Source organism: Silurus aristotelis (genome assembly GCF_946808225.1).
Source record: "Silurus aristotelis genome assembly, chromosome: 10".
In the NCBI taxonomy this organism is placed as follows: Eukaryota; Metazoa; Chordata; class Actinopteri; order Siluriformes; family Siluridae; genus Silurus; species Silurus aristotelis.
The window spans coordinates 22175369-22198544 of NC_139583.1; the positions used below are offsets into that span (position 1 = coordinate 22175369).

Here is a 23176-nt window from a genome sequence, read left to right on the forward strand (position 1 = left end):
TTTACTGCAACGTGATTTTACTGAGATTTACCTATACTATACACTATATGGCCAAAGGTATTAGAACACCTGGCTTTTCAGTCATATGTGGTTCTTCCCCAAATTTTTTGCACAAAGTTGGAGGCACACGATTGTATAGGATGTCTTTGGATCAATAGTCGAAAGTAACAAATTAAATTTAATTAGTTACTGTATATAAGTAGCTTTTTTAAGTATGTTTACTTTAATGAAGTATTTACAATTGGGAAGACTTTTACTTAAACTTCACTACATTTCAAAGTAAAATATCTTACGTTCAATTTGCTAAATCAGTCGTTCCTTTTAATTTATGAGTGGATAAAACCTTAACTGGTCAAGAACAGAGCAAGACACCAATCAGGATAGAGCCACTTTGTGGTATCTACTTAGCACAAACATACAGTAAGTATAACACTTTAAGAGTAATAAATAATAAAATTAAATCCTGAATCCTGAACTTGCCACAACACCCACCGGCCTTATTTGCATGACTTTTTTAAAATAATAAAAATTGTGTTTTGGGCTCATGATAATTTTGTATAAACAGTGTTTGACTCATTAATATTATTTTAATATTAGATCGGTGTGCTAAGAGAAACATTGAAGTCTTTTCACATAAACTGAATAGATTAAGCAAGACAAAAATGATAAGACATAGCTATAATAAATCATAGTACTTTGGATACTTAAGTACATTTGAAGACAAATACGTTTGTACTTTTACTAGAATGAAAGTTTAAAAGGAGCACTTTAACATTTACTGGAGTAATATCCTTCCTAGTGCATCTCAACTTTAACCCAAGTACATGGTTTGTGTACTTTGTCCACCACTGCATTGTTTCCCTTTACTTGAACCTGATGATCCAAACCTGCAACCTTACTCATTGACTCATAAAAACCCAGCCACATATTCATGCCCAAATATTTATACAAACATAATTAATGTTATTCTTTCAGCATAAACAATCTCTCTCTCTTTCTCTCTCTCTCTCTCTCTCTCTCTCTCTCTCTCTCTCTCTCTCTCTCTCTCTCTCTCTCTCTCTCTCTCTCTGTATCTATCTATTACTCACTTTCCTACTGGCCTGGAATCAGAGTGGAAGTTAAAGGTCAAGTTTGATCTGCCTTGCTGCCTCATAGTCTTGACTCTCTCTCCACAAGTCATTTGCAAATATGCTGCTAATTAGTGTCACTGTTGGTGGTAATGTCTGCGCACACACACACACACACACACACACACACACACACACACACACACACACACACACACACACACACACACACAATTTATTGGATTTTTCAATCATATAATATATAATACATACTGTATATATTCAGTGGAGTCAAAATGTCTGTACTGAGACCGCATTGAAAATCTGGATTTTTTTATTTTTTACATTTAAAATTAGAAATAAACGACAATAAAAAAAAGCTTCAGATGTTTTAAATGCTTATTTTAGTTAGTTATTAGTTATTAGTTATTACTTAAGTTCTAGTTAAAATGTAGGTTCAGCTGTGATTGTGTTACCTATTTGCACAAAAATGTGCACGTTGCTTTTTTGAAAGCGTGTGTTCAGATCACTATGATGGATATTAATAATGTGTAAGGTTTTGCCTTAAGGTTTTGCCTTTTTGGTCTATGCCAATTTAAGCGAACACCATTTTTCATTACTGAAAAGAGGGGACCTAATACCAAGAAACTAAAATCTGAAAGTGTGTTCATGGGTTTGTATGCATGCATGTGTGTCTTTCTCTTTCTCTAACTGCTTTTTTTTGTTTGTTTGTTTAATATTGACTTCTTTTTTATATAGATTTTACAAATAACCTGTAAAATTTTATCTACACATTTTTATTCTCTTCATTGACAAATTTAATGGGGAAACCGTGTTTATCTGATGTATATTTATCCTGAGGGTGGGTGATCTGACATCTGACACAACTTTTTTCACCAATTTAAGCTAAAAGAAAATTATATTTAAACATAAAATAAAAATGAATGACTTGAAAACATGTGACTTGTCTCACTCTTGAGAGGTTTGTAAAATGTCAGTTCAAAGGCATGCCAAGTAATGTTTGAGAATCCCTGTTGTCCTTAATTGCATAAGTCTAGACTGTTAATTGCTTCAGTTACAGTCCTTTACTTAAACAGTAATAGATAGATAGATAGATAGATAGATAGATAGATAGATAGATAGATAGATAGATAGATAGATAGATAGATAGATAGATAGATAGATAGATAGATAGATAGATAGATAGATGAAATAATTGATTGATTGATTGATTGATTGATTGATTGATTGATTGATTGATTGATTGATTGATTGATTGATTGTCTGTAGTTCTAAAAATTTAAAACATCATTGGGATCCATTGGATTGCTAACAGCACCCCAGGCCTTCTCACTCATTCAGTATCAATCAGTATATAAGAGCAAACAGGTACCAAATGTGGCACATACAAATTTTATGTCCAGGTGTCTACAAACATTTGTGTATATACTGTAATGTATCATGATCATACAGATGATGCTAATGAAGCAATTTTACTGCTAAAAACTACAGACAAGTTGAAGTGACTTGACTAATTTATGCTCTCAAATACTCACCAGCACAATTCCAGTCTCACATTTCTGCCATTGACAAGTCTAAGAAGAGTATAATAGCTTCCATTTAAAGTATGTACATATTATTTCACTTTTTTAAATAAGTGAAGTTTCGCAGACAGCTCAGTTTCTACAGTTTGCTGACCCAGAAAATAAATCCACTGCCTGCCTTCCTTCACTAAGAGTCATCTTTTCCACATTGCTAAATAAACCCGAGTATTCAAACAAAGTGTAGAAAGCTTGGCTGACTACGAAAAAACCTCATATCATATTCCCCAACCTGTTTGAAATAATATCCCTACATTCATCTCCATTTAAAGTAACTCAGGAAGGAAAAGAACCATGCTCATGCATAAGGAATGCATTTCCTCTGATCATTTTGTGCACTGGGTATTTGTGTGTGTGAAGTTATGGCATTGGAAAATCAGGTTTTGAGTTTTCCATCCCTCATCAGATAGGGTTTATCAGTGGATGAGTGTATATCAGAGGGACCATGACCTGCTCTCTGCCCATCAAATGTATGTTTAACCAGGTCTTTCCTCCCCTGTTGGTGGTGCGATGATTATCAGAAACTCAGCATATGTGTGTGTGTGAATGAGCCTGACTTTAACGACTTCTCTCAGCTAATCTGTCCAGGAGATCTGTGAGTTCAGGCTAAACACAAGCAACCTGCTTGTCTCAGCTATCATATTACACATATCGTCGCTTCCTCTGTTTATCAGCCTCATCCTTTTTCTGACTGTGTGTTTGTGTGTGTGTGTGTGTGTGTGTGTGTGTGTGTGTGTGTGTGTGTGTGTGTTTGTGTGTGTGTGTGTGTGTGTGTGTCTTAAAACTCATGAAACAGAAAGGAGAATTAAAAAGAAGGAAAATAAAATATTGACATGAATCAGTTTTCATTTGCTAGCGTTTCCCTGCATGCTTTTTTCCTGCCACTGTACATTTTAATTGTAATTTATCTGACCTAATGATATTTATGTTATATTTTAATTATATACAAATATTTTATTTTTAAAAAATATATAACAAAATAAGACAATGATTGACACAGTCAGATTTTTACATCCCATTTTCCCATCAGCCATTCCAGCTGTTCTCTTCCCTTTTTTCTCTATGTCATTTTTTCAAGATTGTTGTCCTATATGTGTCACTGACATGCATGTCCGATGCCATTCAATGTTTAAGTTATGGTTTGTGGGTCTTTCTATTTTCATTTAGTGTTTTTTTCCCTTTTTTAAAATTTATTTTTATGTTTGTTTGTACTGTTTTGCATTTGTATTCACTTCTTGCTTCTTGATTACATGATATAATGTCAAAAATTAGATGAAACATACACAACAAGCTTCCCGTGGGCTCACCACCTGCAGGAGGGACCGTAAGGGACGGTGCTGTGAGGATTGGGCAGCAGTCGAAGGCGGGGGCCTGCTTAGACTGCTGCCCCCGTGACCTGAATTACGGATAAGCGGGAGAAAATGAATGAATGAATGAATACACAACAAGACCAAGGGGGTAAAAATAGGAAACGTCACTAGGTTACGTATGTAACCCTAGTTCCCTGAGGAAACAAGAAGCTGCATTGAAATGCTTTGGGAACACCTCCCGTTGTTCACGCTCTAAATCACATGTAAAATCCAGCCAATAGGCAAGTCGTGACATCATCGGCGGGCAACATCGCGTAACCCAGAAAGTTTCAAAATAGCTGAGCGATGGTAGTCACATTAGCTTCTGAAAATAGAGAAGGTAAGCACCACAGGGATGCAAGGAGTAGGGCCTATTGATGCAGCATCTAGTTCCCTCAGGGAACTAGGGTTACATACGTAACCTAGTGACGTTCCCTTTCAGGAACTCAAGCTGCGTCATAACGCTTTGAGAACGAGTGTACAATCACGATATACTGACCAGACCATGCCCAGTGTGTCTGAGCACCACAAGCGTGCAGGACAGAGGAGCCAGGAGTGGCTCTCACGTCAAAGTTATTAAGGGAGCCATAGGCACCTTAGGCACATACCCAGTTTTAGGGTTGAGAAAGGCACTGGCCATGCCAGGGGTAAACTCCAGGAGAGACCGGTCACAGACAGAGCCTGTAGGTCCACAAACCTCTTAAGTGAGGATATTGCCAAAAGAAAGTTTTTTAACGACAGGTACCTAAGGGCCACCTCGGCCAAAGGCTCAAAGGGGAGCTCAGATAGAGCTGCCAACAAAACAGCCAAATACCACACTTGCTCTCTGGGTCGTATCTGGGGTGTAGGAAACGTGTCACAAGAGGGTGTTTCTCCAACGACTGCCATGCAGGCGAGGTACAATAAGCCACGATCGCGGACACATAAACCTTCAGGGTGGATGGGGCCAAACCTGTGGCAAACTGTTCCTGCAAGAACTCCAGCACTAAACCAACCAGGCAGTTGACTGAGTCTAACTGGTGGTGCTTACACCACGTGGTAAACAGCTGCCATCTAGCGGCATACAACCTCCTCGTGGAGGAAGCTCTGGAATGAAGGATAGTCTCAACTAGAGTAGAAAGACCAGCTGCACAACCATAGCTTCTGGGCGGGGGTAAAATAGGGTTCCCCCTGCCTGCAAGAGGAGATCCCTCCTGGGAGGAATTTCCCAAGGAGGTCCCTAGAAAAAGGGACAGCAGGTCTGTAAACCATGGTCTGCCTGGCCAACAAAGTGCCACCAGGAGAAGACGTACTCCTTCCCGAGCCTCGGCCATGTCTGCACCATGGCATCCAGCCCCAGTGGGGCTGGGTAAGAGAGAGAGAACCAGAGGGGACAGTGCTAAGTTTCGCGAGTCGCAAACAGATACACCTGGGCTCTGTAATATTTCTGTCATATCTGCTCCACCACCTTGGGGTGGAGCTTCCATTCCACGGGCCTTGGCCCTTGCCTCAAATGGGCGCCTGCTCTCCAATTCAAAAGGCCCGGAATGTAAACTGCTCTCAGTGAGAGGAGTTTCCTTTGGGACTATAGGAGGATCTGCCAGCCTGTACAGGGGGCAAGATCAGAGACCCACTTGGAGGTTGATGTATGAGGCCACCAACGTGTTGTCCGTATGGACCAGCACGTGGCGATCCCTCAGGTCTCAGACGAAGTGTTTAAGTGCTATAAGCACAGCCATCATCTCCAGGCAGTTTATGTGCCATGAACGATGTAGCTCGTTTCACCGACCTTGGGCGCTCCTGGCAGTCATGAACGCCCCCCACCCCAGGAGGGATGCGTTCATCATCAGCGTTACACGATGACAAGGAGCTCCCAGGACGGGGCCCTGAGACAGGAAAGTAAGTTCTCTCCATATATCTAAGGTTCGAAGAGCTTGCCTCGACACCTTGATAATACTGAGTGGGTTGCCATCTGGGGACCTCAAAAGGCCAAGTGGAATCATGTTGGACGCTGCCACCATAAGATCCAGCAGGCTCTGGATCTGCTTCACAGTGAGTGGTTGGCCATCTCTTACTCTCCCGACTGCAGTTAGGATGGCTGCGATCCGGGTGGGAGACAATTGTGCCCGCAACACAGTCGAGTCCCACACTAATCCCAAGAAGGTGGTTCTCTCTTTTCCTCAGGAGGGTGCGTACTTCTTGCTCCAGGACCAGTGCCTTCTTGGGTCCCACCAGGGGGGGACACAACCCGTTGAACTGTGGAGGAGAGGATGCGAATTGAGTCGAGTAGCCCCTCTCTATCATACGCAGAACCCACCCTTTTCCAAAGCTGCCAGGAAATCTCCCTCTCGAGGCTGGCCTCTGACCTTCCCAGAGTGGCTGAAGCAATACCCTGCAGAAGTTTGGAGCCGGCGGGTCTCCTACATCCGCAGCGATCTCTCGGGCGGAGACAAAGGGAGAGACTTGTTGGAGGGAGGCTGCGCCCCAAAGCATATCCAGTGGTAGGGCTAACAGACTGGCCTTCTGTGCCAAGGCATCCGACCGGGGAACCAATCCTTCGGGGCTGGCCCCAGACCTCAAAGTAGTCTGGTTCCAAGGCACATTCTGTAGCAGAGATAACAGCCTGGCCACCTGGTGGTGATAAGGAGGTACGGGCACCGCGCAAGGTGTAGACCGCCCTCCTCGATGTAGGGCGCTCTGATTGTTAGGGCTGCTTTACCAACGCCCGTCTGTTCGAGGAGAGGAACACCCTTAGGTTGGCAGACTCCTTCGATTTGGGCCTAGAGCGTATGTTTATGGGCTTTGTGATACCTGGCCAAGTTGGGCTGGGGCTGCGCCCACTGAGCAGCCCCAAGAGAGCAGCAAGGAAAGTATTGATTAAATGCCGCCGACTGCTTTGCTGACTTCTAAAACCTGTCTCTGGCCATGTCAAGCGTGTCACCGAAGAGGCTAGAAGTAGCTCATTCAGCAGGGCATTCAGCAGAAAAGCCCTGTCCCTGTCGGTAATCTCCGACAGTGTGAGCCACAAACTATTTTCTGTAGTTACTAAAGCTGACATTGATCGACCTATGGCCTGCGCCATGTCCTTTGTGGCCCTAAGGGTTAGTTATATAATGTATATACTTGTAATATATACTTAACCAAGCCGCCATTTTTTTGGTATCTATCTATCTATCTATCTATCTATCTATCTATCTATCTATCTATCTATCTATCTATCTATCTATCTATCTATCTATCTATCTATCTATCTATCTGTCTGTCTGTCTGTCTGTCTGTCTGTCTGTCTGTCTGTCTGTCTGTCTGTCTGTATAGTTAAGTAGTAGTTACAGTACTTACTTCCTGCTGATGATCCATTCTGCAGATCTGGGACTGAAGAGCTCTAGCTTGTCTCAGCTATTATATTGTACCAGTTATCACTTCCTCTGTTTATCGGCCAACCCCGCACAACACAGTACATGCTGCTTCTTCCTGCTCTGTGCTAAGTACTCCACTGTGAAATATAATCAGTGGAGAAGCTCTATGTGGGCGTTATGAAGTAATGTTATAATCATAACACTCTAATGGCAAAAAGTCTGAGCCTACTGCTTTCATTATTTATGAGAAAAGTACATCAAATTGGTTGTGAAAATAAGAAGCAGAAGTTTGTTCATATTGGTTTTATGTCATTTACTTTCATTAGCTAATCAGCTCAAGCAATTCTCTCTCATAGGAGGAATTCTGTATATAATATGTTGGTGTGATAAAAGAATGTTAATATCTTATTTGATAGCTCTCAGATGATAAACATGAGTCTTTCACAAGGGAAATACTTTATCCAGTACAAATTATAAGTTTAAATAAGTTTGCTTTTAACATGCCTCGTGCCAATATGCTATAAAAATAACACTGCAGATGATAGATAATTACTATACTAGAACTTAAATTGCACATAGTAAGCAAATTGTATTTAACTTGTACTTTTATTATAATCATCATAATTTACATAACGAAAAGTGGAAAGATGAAAATCATGCTGTTCATATCCATTTTTTCATTAAGTAATAAACCCAATTTAGTCTCATAAAGAAAAAAGATCCTTCTATACTTTGGAGATTAACATCTGTCACAAGCACATGTTGCTAAGCAACATACAGTATTAGTATCAAACCTTCACTTAAATCTTATAATAATAAATAAATGTAACCCTTTTTTAAATATATTGAGTATGGTAAAGCAATACAGAAATGCAACTATCGCAGAATGTGGAAAGCATTCTCAACAGCCTATTCTTTCATGTTAATTGTAACATGTCACCATGTGACTTGCAATCAGAGAGAATAGAAGTGTCATGATTAAGCCGAGTCAAATCACACGTTTATAGTGTTCTTAAATCACAGCAAAATCAAATAAATTAACCACACACTACTCTTTTTCAAATTTCCTTTTATATTTTACATATTTGCTTTAGATGCCCCAGGCATACAGTAGTTCCGATCTAAAGCATAGAGCAACGTGGACACTTTATCTTCTTGTAATTTGTTAGAATTTAGAGTACATTGACAACTGCTTTCTGATGCAAGACAACAGAACATTGCAAAAGTGCAGCTTTCTTACTTCATTAACTGAGGAATGTGAACTTTAAACAACTTTTTCTCTTGAAAAATTTATATTTTTCGTTACTATCACAAATAATCTGCCCTTAAGCTTTAAAGTAACGCCTGTAGTTTTGCAGGTTTAACAATATACACCTATTCCTTACCATTTTACATTCGTTTTACTCAACATGTTTTTGCATTACTTCTGGGAGCAATACAATGTACAGTATTGATCTATCTATCTACAGTATAGGGACAAAAAAAAAAGATGGGACACCTGACTTTTCAAACTATGTGTTTTTTTCCCTTAAACTGTTACCACAAAGATGTAGGCACACAACTGGATGTCTTCGAATGCAGTATCATCCAATTTCTCTTTCACTTAAACTAAGAGACCCATACCTGTTCTAGCATGGCACTATTTTTGAGCTACATAAAAATATGGGTTCCATTGCTTAGATATGGAAGGTAGTGAGTGGCCTGCTAAAGAGCTCTGACTTCAACAAGCTTGAAATGATTAGGAACACTGCACCCTAGGCCTCCTCACCCTATATCCGTAGCTGACTTTGAGTCACAAGTGAGCACAAATCTCCACTATCACCCTTCAAAATGTAGTGCAACATCTTCCCAGAAGAGTGGAGGATATTATTACAGTACTTCTTCTTTCGGCTGCTCCCATTAGGGGTCGCCACAGATGATCATCTGTCTCCATACTTCTCTCTCCTCTATATCAGCCTCTTTCAAACCAAATACCTGCATGTTTTCATTCAACACATCCATAAACCTCCTCCTAGGACTTCCTCTTTTAATCCTTCCTGGTGGCTTTATCCTCAGCATTCTTCTATTGATATACCTTATGTCCCTCCTCTGCACATGTTCAAACCATTTCAATCGGGCCTCTCTTACTTTGTCCCCAGAACATCATAGATGTGCTGTCCTTCTAATACACTTAGTTTCTGATCTTGACCATCCTCGTTACTCCCAATGAAAATCTTATCATCTTCAGCTCTGCTACCTCCAGCTCCACCTCCTGTCTTTTACTCAATGCCACTGTCTCTAAAACATACAACATCTCAGGTCTCACCACAATCCTTTAAACTTTCCCTTTCACTCTTGCAGATACCCTTCTATCACAAATCACTCCTGCTATCACTCTTATCCATCCCCTCCACCCTGCCTGCACACTTTTCTTCACTTCTCTAACACACTTTCCATTACTTTGCACTGTTGACCCCAGGTACCTGAACTCTTCCACCTTCTCCACCTCTTCTTCCTGCAACCACACCACTCCACTGCCTTCCCTCTTACACACATGTACTCTGTCTTACTCCTACTGACAGGTTAATATTACAGTACACGGGGACTAAATATGCAAAAAGAGTATTAGAAATCAGTTACGTGTCCACAAACTTTTGTATTTAACAATAGTATAGAAAAATTTACATCTACATCTAAATCTACAGTATGCAAGTCATATATAATAGCCAGCAACTCTATTTCTTTCATTTCTGTTCAGGCACTTTGTATAATTTAGTGACAGCAGAAAGTGGTTAGGTACTTAAATCTGATCTCACACTGTCTCTCACTCGCAGATGTGCAAAGAGGTAACCAGCATTGACAGGCCTGTTAATTTACAAACACATATTGTAGACTATTTATAATGCTATGTTTATGATTTCTATATAATGGCTGTCATAACACTCATTATGTGGGATTGATAGGATCTTCACATGACACATTAGAAAATCTCGAACTCTATGGGTTTGAGTATTACAATTTAATGCAAAACTGCACATTTTATTCCTCACAAATGGTATTATGAATTCATTAAGACAAAACAAAGGCCATAAAGCACACATAAAAATTACCTTTTGGTTACGTGGGCTAAATGACTCCCATCTTATAAAAGTGTGTGGGTGTTAGTGGTTTCATGGTGATGGACAGGCAGATTTTCTATTCTCAGACCACTGAGGTAAAGTTTAACTTTAAATGTGAGAGCAATTTACAACATTTTGCAAGGCTGCACAGTAAAGCACTGTGTCAATCACGGGTATTTTAGTCGTTGCTCAAAACAAAATAACTTGCCACAAGTATTCAGGCAATTTAGAAACAAGTTTTATTTCACCGTTTATTTCAATATTTTCATGCACACACAGACATGAATATACACCATTGATCATAACATATACAGTAGATGCAATACCACCTATTATTAGAAACAGTGCCCTTTACATTGTGTTGTTGTGAAAACAACATTAGAAATATGCTGACTCAACATACTGGATCTGCATTAGATTTTATAAAAAAATAAAATAAAGTATCAACAGTTGAGAAGGCTGTTGAGAAACCCTAGTTATGACATGATGCCATGCAAATATGTCCTCAATAGAAGTAAAGTGGCACGAGGGCTATTGCTCACTGGCACATTTGGGAAAACTACAGTCTTCCTAAATGCTCGGTTGATACAAATTGGTTGGTTGATCAATTTTCATTTGTGACCTACATTTGTACATGCGTTTGTTATTGTTGTTGCCTATTCAAATGGAAATTACACTCATTGTTTGACTTTCTTATGGCGGGTAACAGCATAACTGTGATGAAGTTTATTGCCTTCCAGCCATTTTTTTTTTTTGTGATCAACCTTGTGATTTTAGTTCCCTGTGTCTGTGTGTGCTGAATACACTGTTTGAATTGTGACAGCTGTCTTTTGAAAAAGATATGTACGAGAAGACAAAGATGGATGGAAACCAGTCTCTGTTCGAGCCCTTATTCCTGACTCATGCCCTGCGAAATCCCTGAAGCAGAAGGAGGCCATGCCATATTAGCACAGAACTTTACAGGCAGGAGAGGAAGAATAGAGAAAAAAGAGAAGTGCACTAGAGTGCAGTGTACAGCCTCTGGAGTGTTCGAGTCACCCAGCATGGCATCGATCGGCCAAAATCTCATCACGGCTGCCTCTCGAAGTAGTTAAGAGCAGCTCTCCCTTGACTGGGTGAGCGGATTGCTTTTCTCCCAGGTCATGTATGGTTATTTTTAGATTGATGCAGTAAAACAGATTAACACACTTTAGAGTTACTGGATTTAAATTATTGAGATTCTTTTTTTTTTTTTTATCACTTAATATGCAAAAATAGGTACAACCTCACATGCAGGCATTTCAGTCAAGGCGAGGATATAAAAATAACAAACCAAGCATGAAAAATTATCATATTTTAAGTGGCACATATGAAAAAAAAATACATCAATATTCAAAATAAATATAATAAAAAAAAAAAATTAATAAATTGTCCTGTCTAAAAAAATATATAAAACAGGGGTGATATTTTAACTAGTTAATAGTGATTAACAATGCATGCAATTGTTTGTCTCTCTTTTTGTCTATTTTTATTTAATTAAATTGTATTTGTATATTGCTTTTAACAAGGGTCATTGTCTTAAAGTGAGATAAAGTGATAATAAAGTTGCATAAAAGAATGTATAATTTTAGTGTCTATTAATGTGTTCCTTATAATTTTGCGTTTATTCCTAATGAGCATCCAGTGACAGCTGTGGCAAGGAAAATTTCCCTGGGATGCATAAGGAAGAAATCTTGAGAGAAACTAGACTCAAAAGGGAACTTCATGGATCTTTAGGCTGCTGGTGTGGAACCAACCTCAGCTGCACAGAGTGGTCCCCAATTAAAGAGAGCTCCATCCAGAGGTCGGGCATTGAAATGAAAATTGTATTCCAGCTAAAATCAGCTAAAATCACATTAACATTGCATATGCATCTCTTGTGATTTGTAGGATTTTATGATATTTGTAATACTAATAATAAAAAATAAAATAGTTACAAAATATAAATAACATTTATCAGCAATGACAAAAAAAGCAGCATTTCCTATATTTATTGTGTACCTTATATTACATATAGTATACTTGTAAGAGATATATTTGATATATGTCTTTATATAGTTTTTGGTCTTTTAGATTCTCTCTGTTTTGCTTTTGTGGATCCACATATCTGTGTCAAAGTCTACATTGCTACCCCTGGCTCTTTAAATGGATTCTTTTCAAGACACTGTATGTAAAGTATCCTCTTGTGATCTTTCCACTCATACTCTGAACGATCAAAAGCCTTTCCTGGTGTTATGTGATTCATTCAGTGTCACTTTCCTATTAAAGTCAGGCTGTGACATGACCACGCAGACCTGGACTCTTTAAGCTGCTGCATTAGGATTCTTCTTTCTTGTTTATGGCTAATGAGAGACCTCAAATCAGCTCCAGTACATTTTTAAAAGTCTGTGATCTGTTCCACAGCAAACATATTGCCATCTGCCACCTTTCTTCCTTTTCCCTCAACTCAAAAGAGCCTCCTCTTAATCACTCACCCACACAACCCTTGTGCCTGCTTATTGCACAAACAGTCACCCCAAATAGTCACCAGAGTAGCACGAAAGAAGCACCAGAGTTATTATTGTTTTCTCATGGGTCTTTATGACAGTCATGAGGTAAAGCAAACCATCTTTATTTTAATGACACTAGAAGACAAAGGTATACTGACTATACTGACCCAGAAGGTGGAATTAGAGAAACAGGTAACCTGCCCATAAGACTTGGGAAAAGTACATAAGACGTTTTTTTTTTGTTTGTTTTTCTATTCCCCCCCCACCCCCTTGTGTTGGCTCTGTCTTTGGCTTGCTACTGTGATATAGGCAGAGTCATCTGTTAATTGTAGTGGAGGGCTGGGAGGAAAAAAGAGGAGGAAGAGAACTGTTTGCTAGTCACTCTGTTTGCTAGTTGCTCTCTTTGATAGAAGATAGTAGATAGTGGTTGGAAAACAGGTAAGAATGTGCATGCAGTTAGGTTTCATCATTGTGTAAACTGCATTACTACAAGGGCAGGAAATATGATTAATAAAGATTAATAATTTAGTCTTAATGAAGTTGAAATCTTACATAATTAATAGTCATTGTTTCATTTAACACATTTTAAATGTAACAGGTAAGATGATATGAATGTGTGAAAAGGAGACCTTTCCTAAACAGTGTTACTTTTTTTATATTTGGAAGAACAGTCTGATTACTACAGTGATACCCTAATGAGGCTATAATGTATATGAAGAAATTTATTGTATTGCATCTAAAATGCAACTATTATCAATAACAGTAATCACATATTTATATAATGAAATACATTATAGCATTTTTGAGGTGACCAACTGCACCATGAATTTGCATCAAATTTATTGCCACAGTGCACCATATATGTGCATTATATATGGCTATATGGCTAGAGCTTTGTGAATATGTGACCATCACACTGATATGCAAGGCTTCTCCATACTGTTACCACAATGCTGGAAGCACACAAGTGTATGGAATGTTTTTGTATGCTTAATGCATTAAAAATTCACCTTACTGGAACTAAGGGCCCCAACCATGTTCTAGCATGACAATGCGACCGTTCACACAGTGGGATCTATCAAGACATGGTTTGATCTGCACAGATCCCTTACCTTTAACCCCATTGAACACCTTTGGAATGAGCTGGAACATCGACTATGCCCCTTGTTTCTTTAGCTGACCCCAGTGCCTGCTCTCACTAATACTTTTGTGACTAAATAGGCCAATCTCCAAAGCCGCGCAACAAAAAAAAAATATTGTAATAAGATCTCCTGGATAAAGATACTAGGAAAATTCATAAAGTATAAAGGAGACCACATCTGGAATGGGATGTTCAATGTTTACCGGTGGCTGTGATGATAATGTGATGTTGTACTTTATTTCTATACTGTTACCATATACTGTAAATGTACTAATATTTTTCAAGCACCCCATTTTTCTAGAATTAAATTGAATAACATAAAGGTTCCTCATATATTGTATTTATTAGTCAAATGAATTGTGAGTCATGTACATAATGGAAATTATATTATTAAAAAATTTAAATGAATATATACATAAAAATGCATGTAACCATTTTATACTTGTATAGTTGCTCAGTACTTGAATATTGCTCATTTAAAAAATTGACAAGTTTATTTTTTTCCAAAAGACTTTTCATATTGAACCTAATTAACAAAAATTTATGGCAAGGTTGTTATTCATCACAATGGCAACCCCAGAAGTATCAGCTTTGCGAATATAATTTACTACTGCAATTCTTTTGGAAAAATTCTAAACCATCCTTTACATGGTTTATCATATGCGATTTGCTATACGGTTATTATTATATTATTAAAATTATGATCATTATTATTTGTGTAACACTGTGAGAAACACTCTACTGGCAAATGAATGTTGCATGTATGTGTATGACCTCGGTATTTGGGTAATAAGTTATTTCCCTTGTTGCTAAGTTACTTGTAATGGCACTGCTAGGCAACCCATGACTAAAGCATTGCAGATGTGGTATCTAACACTAGGTGTGTGTGTGTGTGTGTGTGTGTGTGTGTGTGTGTGTGTGTGTGTGTGTGTGTGTGTGTGTATATACGCACAAGTCACCAGTTCTGAAGTGAAGTGGGAGGTAATTACAAAGCCAATCATGACACTGTTGACATGCACGCTTCCTCGAGGGCTCTGATATAGAGACACCGTCGTGGAAGTGCTCTTCTGTCAGGGAATACATTTAGGGTTTTTTTGTTTGTTTTTTTTCTATGCTCTTGATTTTGAGTATGTCTCTGCCACTTTATCAGTCTCTCCTCTCTCTCTTCTTGCTCCTCTCCTCCTACTGCACCATTTTATGAAAGCTTTCCTCATAAATCATGGTGATAATTTATCCAATGCAGGAACCACTTTGTCAAACCTGTTAAGGCTGCAAGTGAGGCTGTGCTGTACTGGATTATCCCCACTATCTCAAGTATGCAAGTCAATACAGTCTCCTGATTGCCAATTCATAAGAATTCTTCATAAGCTTACTGGCATGTAATGTAATAAATGATTATAGTTCCGGTGGAAAATGGTGATGGCGTTCTTTTTACTGAAATCCATGGAAATTAATCTCATTCTGGGTTTGCCATAATATCAGGTTGGCTCTATATTTAACAGTCTAATAGCTCTATCTTAGACTGCATGTATTTATTTTTTTTTACTTTACTTTGTTTCCTTTTGGAGTTTTTCTAAATTAGAGAATTTGATGAGATGATACACTTTGAAAATTTGAATGACGTACTAACAACATGTAAACTAATGTGGAGCACTGTATGCTCCAAGGGACGATTGCATTTGATGCATAATAAGCCAAATAATTAGTGTTCTTATCATAATTGTTGAGCTTGCAAAAGCTGTTTTCATAAATTTCAATAACATGAAATGGTTTTGTATAAAGTTTTTACAGACCAGTTAAGAAGTGCAAATATACCGAAGTACATACTTTATAGTGTATGCGAATGAAACAGATTTGCTAATGGCTTGATGTTTGATGTTCCAGGTGTTTTTAGGTCAATTCTTTTTATCCACATTGTTCTACTATATCTATTTTTTTCTACTGGATACAAAAATCACATACATTAAATTTTATGTATGGATCGCCACTCTCACAAATCAAACATGATATTATAATCTTTTGACTGACAGCCTGGCTGAAGCAAATAATTTTCCTTGGACATTTTGAACATATGCTTTATAAGTAAAAGCTGTGTTTACACAACGAAAACAATGCAGGTATACTGTATTTTTACACTTAGAAATGTTCTGGGATATTTTAAGTCTCCTGGTTGTTCCTGCAACGTATCGCTTTCTACTAATCATTTACAATTCCAAAGTATACATTAAATTTACATACAATTAAATTTAATTCACTACAGCAGAGGTATTAAAAAACTGCATGTTTTGTATCAGACATGCCAACCCAGGCATATGATGGACCTAATTACCATTATACAAAAATAAATAAATAAATACATAAATAAAAAACAATGTCTTAATTTTTCCAGGAAAAATAAATAAATTAATTAAATTAAAATAAATTAAATTAAATTAAATTAATAACAAAATAAAAACAACCTCTGACACTTGTGTATGCATCTTTATCACTTCAATTAAAAAACTGGTCCTCTGAAAGTAACATCACCAAATTAATAATGCTAATAATGACACAAACATGGAGCCCACAACAAGCCTTTTTTTCTCTTGCAACTGGCATAAAGCTGCATAAAATTTTTATAAAAGATACTTAAACTAATATGAGTCACATTTTTTTTATATTAATGTATTTTTTAAACATGTTTTGAATGACCAGAAAACGTACATAAACTATTCACATAGATTCAATGTAAACCAATTACATTGAAAAATCTTGCAAGGATGTTGACACTGAGGAACTTTAATATTAAAGTGACTGAGTTATTCAAGACGGAATATTATATTTTATTTTGAATGTACTATACACAAAAACAAATTTCAATTCAATGACATTGAACCCAAAGGACACAATTTTTACTTTATTTTTGTAATTTTTAATTAAAAAATTAAAGTAAAAAATGTGTCCTTTGGGTTCAATGTCATTGAATTGAAATGTGTTACAAATATTACAATGAGGCTCCTCACAATACACCAATCATTAAAATTAAATTGCAAGACAACAAAAAGAATGAAATACATTGTGGCCATAGTACAAATAATCTAAATCTGCAAAACAGAGAACAAGGAATAATCCATATAATGATGGGGTGCTTTTTACTTAAGGTAACAGATGATGTACAGTTTTGTACTTTCCGTTCTACAGTATATGTGCAATCCTAGGACCAATGATCATCTCTGGATTCAGGCTGTAGTAGTAAAAAGAACATTCTTCTGTAAAGAAGAATTAAAGATGGAAGATTGATGAGCTATTACAATAACATTACCATACAGGTATATGACTGAAACTTTTAACTCCCGAAACAAGATTCTCAGTCTGTCTGTGCATAATTTCTCTCCATTCCTGTAAGCAGAACGTAAATATAATTGGATGTTAACATCTGCTGTTCTTGACATTACTGCAGCATTTTTGTATGGTGAGGCATTATGTACAAGTTGCAGTGGTTGCTCTGGGACATAATCTGTAAGTGTAAAACATTAATGTCTACTCTGTTTCATAAAGACTTCATCACAGCCAGTTCTGGTCCCTTTCCCAGAATTTTCAATAACTGTGGTAGTAACTGACAAATCCTAAAGAGAACCTTAGCTATGAAATATCTTTTGGTCAGGAAGCTTGTATAACAGCTTGGATTTTGTACGTCAGTAGTGTGACCCAAGTAAGTGACACTGTTCTTGAGAAAGTCACACTTGCAATGAATGCAACTCAATGTATGCTTTGTGAGCCTTTCCAGTGCTCTTTTTCCTTTTTTTTTTTTTTTTTTTTGCGCCTTCCATCATTTTATTTTTTCTTTTATCAATAACTTCATATCTATGACCTCCTGTGAGGGTCCTAGAGCCCCCTGTAGAGATGAACTCCTCTTTCATTTCAATTTAAAGATATTTATCTGCCCAATTAAGTATCATTGGAAAATGATATTGTTGTTCAAACATTAAAACATTTACAAACTCTGAAAGCGGCAGTCATGAAAACTCCCATTTTCCACCTTTGACAAAATTCCTTCGGTTTCCTTATGAAACAAATTACTTATGACCTTTTCTCTGGTAGATCAAGTTTAACCTTGGGAAGTTTTGGTGTGGCATTTTCAATCAGAAAAAATCTGCCCTTGATGTGCCTGAGTGTGTGTATTCCTTCTTGAAAAACATTGATTTCTCATCCTGAGCATGCACTTACATGTACTGTGAATGAGTCTCTAAATCAGCATTATTCACCTGAATCAATGATGGTCAAATGGCACAAACATTTCTGATTTGACTTACAACAAACTCAATTAACTCTTCTCATTGTACAGCACTTATGAGTATGCTATTATTATTCATGTACAATTCTTCAACTGGATAACAGATGGGTTTATGGTAATACAATTTAAATGATGATCAAACTTACTCTGCAAATTATAAAGCATACCCAGTATACAGTTCCATTCTTACTGTTTTTATATTATCTTCTGGTGTCATTTGAATTAGTAGTTGCCTAGCTGTCTTCTCATAGTAAATGACTAGACTACCCAGTTTTTGCCATCACAATGTTACCTTTAAATCTGCATTGTACTCAATGGTAAGGTGATTTGATTGGCCATATTTTATTAAAAAAAAATTTCAAGATTTGGGTACACACATTTTTCTTTCTGCTCTTTTTAATATACCGTATTTTCCGGACTATAAGCCGCTACTTTTTTCCCACGCTTTGAATCCCGTGGCTTAAACAACGAAGCGGCTCTTTATGGATTTTTCCTGGGTTTTTCCCGGTTTCACAATCTTCAAGCCAAAAAAACTGAGCGACATAACATTAGACCATTGAAATTGCTGAACGGGTTCAGGTGAACCAATGAAACTCATTCATTCATTAATTTTCTCCCGCTTATCCGTAATCCGGGTCGCGGGGGCAGCAGTCTAAGCAGGCCCCCGCCTTCGACTGCTGCCCAATCCTCACAGCACCGTCCCTTACGGTCCCTCCTGCAGGTGGTGAGCCCACGGGAGGGACCAATGAAACTCTTTATATTAAATCGGGTGCGCTCCCACTGAATCGGGCCGCACTACCGCATAAATATGGATGAGGTTCCTCTGATTTTTGACCTGCTGCTCACATGGACTGTCAACAGGAAATGTGATTCATTCGTCACGCTGAAAACAACCGGGCATGAAAAAACGCACTTCACCTGTGTTCTAAACTGCACGTCATCGGGAGAAAAGCTTCCACCGATGGTGATTTTTAAACGCACGACGATGCAAAAAGATAAACGCTCGAGAGAAATAGTTGTGAAAGGAAGGAGGAAGACAGTGAACAATGACTTTCCTGGTAGGCTACTGTTTAGATACAAGCTGTGTAACAGACACTGTCTTTTGTTAAAGCCTGTGTAAAGTTCATTAGTTTCAATGTAGACACCTGCGGCTTATAGACAGGTGCGGCGTATTTATGTTAAAAATAAAAATCTTTGTAAAATTACTGCGGCTTATATTTGGGTGCGCTTAATAGTCCGGAAATTTCGGTACTGTATATCCACCCACAAATGCCCAATTACTATTAACTATTACGCTGTCACTGAAATACAATGTTAGAATAGTTTCTTATTCTTGAAGGATAGATTGAATGATCTCTTGTTGATGTGTTAAATGTTAAATTATATATAATGTTATTAATAACCAGTAGTAACACTGTAATTTCACACTGTAATTAAATAAGGTTGCTGTTAAGTTTTCCATCCTACAGTATTTGTGAACACTAATACTTTGCTTTCTCTGGCAGAAATTTTCAAACTTTTTAATATACAGCATACAGTCATCATCTGCTGAGAAATTGACATCAAGTTTTCCAATATATCTAGCTTCTATTCTATTTTTTTTTCTGTTATTTGTTGCCTTTCTTGTGGCTAGCAGACAAATATTATTGTCTGGTGGAAATTAACAGTTTTTGAAAAAGTTCTTCTTGCCATTGTTGAGGTTGTCTCCTTTAAGGTAATGTCTTTTATGTTTCCACAAACACAAATAAAAAAACTAACAATTACTGTAGCATTTCTGTGTCTGCTGTGAATTCTGAAAAAAAAAAAAGAAAAGTTTTAGCAAATGGCACATTATATCATATTATGATATAACAGCCTTCTTACTAAAATCATAGACGTTGCATTGTCAGTGCGAAACCTCTTTGGGATAATGTTTTTTTCCAACCAACCTTTGTACAGTACTAAGAACAAGAGAAGATATGTGACAGAGACAATTAGTGCAAGAGCAGTGGGAGACAATTGTTCGCTGACCACCTTTAATAGTACTCTGTAGCCTATTTTCTGAATGTTGTACTGTTGTGGGAAGATTAGTAGTAAAGAAGGTCAATTTGTGCTTCACAACAAATGTGTGCTACCACGTTTGGGTTTAGAGGCCACCCCGCTAGATGTTCTTGCAATTTCAATGGTGCATGCACTGTCCTTTTGTACTACCCCAGCAGAATTGTTGCTCTCAGTAGGGCCAGTTGGATTCACCTGTGCAAGTCAGAAGGAGCTATTGAACCTAAACCTGAAAGCATGTGGCAAAATTCCAGGCAAATAAATTGGTCTATCACAAGAGGACAATGTGCATTTCATACTTCTGTGGCATCATTCCCAAATCTTTAAGAAAGGAATTAGTTTTAAGCACCTTTCTCCAATGGAGCACTATTCAGATTTTCTGTTACTCATGCCTTGTATCAGAAAGGTAACTAAAACATGGATTCTTTTCACTGAAACAAAGACACATTCCTATTTATGACAGTTGAGATAAACACATTTTTTTGTTGTTTTTTTTAACTAGAGCAAAACAGAAAGAAATAACCACTGTGCATGGTGTTATCAGTCCTTGTATCCTCATCAGATGCCAATACTGAAATTTGCTTTATCAATAAATCTAATGCAAGTAATATAATATCTGGTAAATATTGGGTTGATATAGTGGCTATTTTTCTCAGTAAGGACTACCTTAGTGTTAGGAAGTTCACTTCAAATCCAAGTCCCATAATATTGACAGGGAAGGAGGATCTGTCTCAGATGACCTGCTCTTTAGCAGGGGGACTCAGGAGTCACTTTGTCCAAATACAGCAGTACTATGATGCCACCGGATCATCATCAGAGTCAACGCGTTTTGTGTCTGCATTAGGCATGTGATTGAAATATGCTTATAGAAATATGCTGAACTTTGAAAAATCTAAAATTCAAACAGATTTAGAAATACTGCAGATTTCGAAATGAACATAAACTACCTTAGTAGTGAAATAGAGCATTGTTTTGGGAATATATTTCTTATTTGCCACATCATGCAGCAGGTGGTTATAAAAAAGCCATCAGTAACTGATAACATTCCTAATTGGTCGCCCTTTAAAAAAATAAAATAAAATAAAAAAAATAGTAGACACTTTAATTTGTGGATTTGTTTGTTTGGTGATAAAGAGCTAGACATACATTTTAAGATCGCTGCACCAAAAATAAGTGGAATATTTGTCTCTAGACAGATGCAATCATAAAGTTAATTGTAGTCAAAGTCGTAAATACGTAAGTACTAAACATTAACTAGTTTATTGCAATGGCAATGTAGGCCTGTTTAAAGTCAGATGGCTTATTTACAGCAGAAGGTTAGCAAGCGTCAAAGCAATTTCCTTTAAACACATAGACCTTGATGCTAGTATTAACAGATACCATGAAGCAACACAATTATTGGCACCCTTATTAAAATGTGCAGGAATAAGTATACAGAACTGATGCATTTAATGACATTTCCTGGGAATAGAATAATTTCTTTTTTTCTACTACATGCCTGATGTTTCATTTATTTCTATTTCTGCTTGACTGGAGCTGACCCAAACCTGGCAATTATGTTTCTTGAAGCATTTCTCATCTGCATCAATCTTATATTTAATACACAGTATTTGTAAAGAAGTTTCTATGCTCTGTGTTCTGAAGAACTAGAGAGAAAAAATAACCATGGTCTAGCCTATTGAAATCCCCTCAACATTCCTAAGAATTTCACTGCCAGCAATTCAAACTATAGAAATGGCCCAATATTTTTTGTTGATCATCTGTTATTAAAATAGATGAACGGATCCTAGACATTCCATCCATAGCACATACTGTAGTACAAGAAATGTATTGAACTAATATGAAATACATTTTACAGCCCATTTAAAACAAGAATCTCATATTTCAGGATGTGAAAATAAAAAATAAAACAAAAACAAAACCCTTTACAAATTCACATTCATAATACTCAGTAATATTCTATGTATAAATTGGCACCATTTCTTTGTGAGTTGTGATATTTGGATAAAATCTTTTCACATAGCCATTCAAATCTGCTAAAATATATAAATGTGATACATTTAATAATGGCCTGCTGCAATTTTCACCTTTGTAAAACATTTAAAATCTTCCTAGCTATGCTTCTCAAACCCCTGGGACTCACAGAATAAAATAAATAAGTATACTCCTTGCAAACAGCAACGCTTGGGGCAAAATAAGAAACATAAAGCTATGTATGGTCTTTTTGGAACAAACTTATTTTCACCACTCCTCAATCCTATAAATCATTTCCTGTTAGTGTTTGTGTAGTGAATTTGCTCTGTGTTGTGTGCCATGATAATAAAAAAGACTTCACACAATGATGCAGTTGTCATGTGATTTACTTTCAGCTTCTAGGTTTCTGTATTGAAACAACAGACACCATCAGACAGTGAAAGGGATAATCTCTGGTCTAGCTGTGCTTCTCATCACTATCACATTCCGCAAGAGAGAGAGAGGGCACCTGGAAAATTACATCAGCTCTACCAATGCTCTTACACATGACACAACTTGAGTGACAGCACTTCATATTATACTTGTAACCACATGACCGTGCATCACTCATGCACTCTCTCCTAATACAAATAAAATCGTTTTTTAAAAAACTACATTAATACCTTTAGTTAATCGTTATTTTAATAACCTAGTGTGACAAAATTATACTTGCCACATCCAATGCCACAGTTCTTACGCTGCATTATTTGACAAACACCCGATGGAAAAAAAAAAAAAAAAAAGTTAAACTTTTA

General features: G+C 37.2%; 1 protein-coding gene across 1 annotated transcript in view; it reads right to left on the reverse strand.

The window, feature by feature from the left end:
- Nucleotides 1-20897, reverse strand: part of slitrk3a (SLIT and NTRK-like family, member 3a) — a 306241-nt gene extending 285344 nt beyond the window's left edge. The window contains exon 1 of the mRNA XM_083552932.1: nucleotides 20883-20897. The gene's annotated coding sequence lies outside the window, so the exon portion shown is untranslated. The remainder of the gene's footprint in view (nucleotides 1-20882) is intronic.
- Between the last annotated feature and the right edge of the window lie 2279 nt (nucleotides 20898-23176).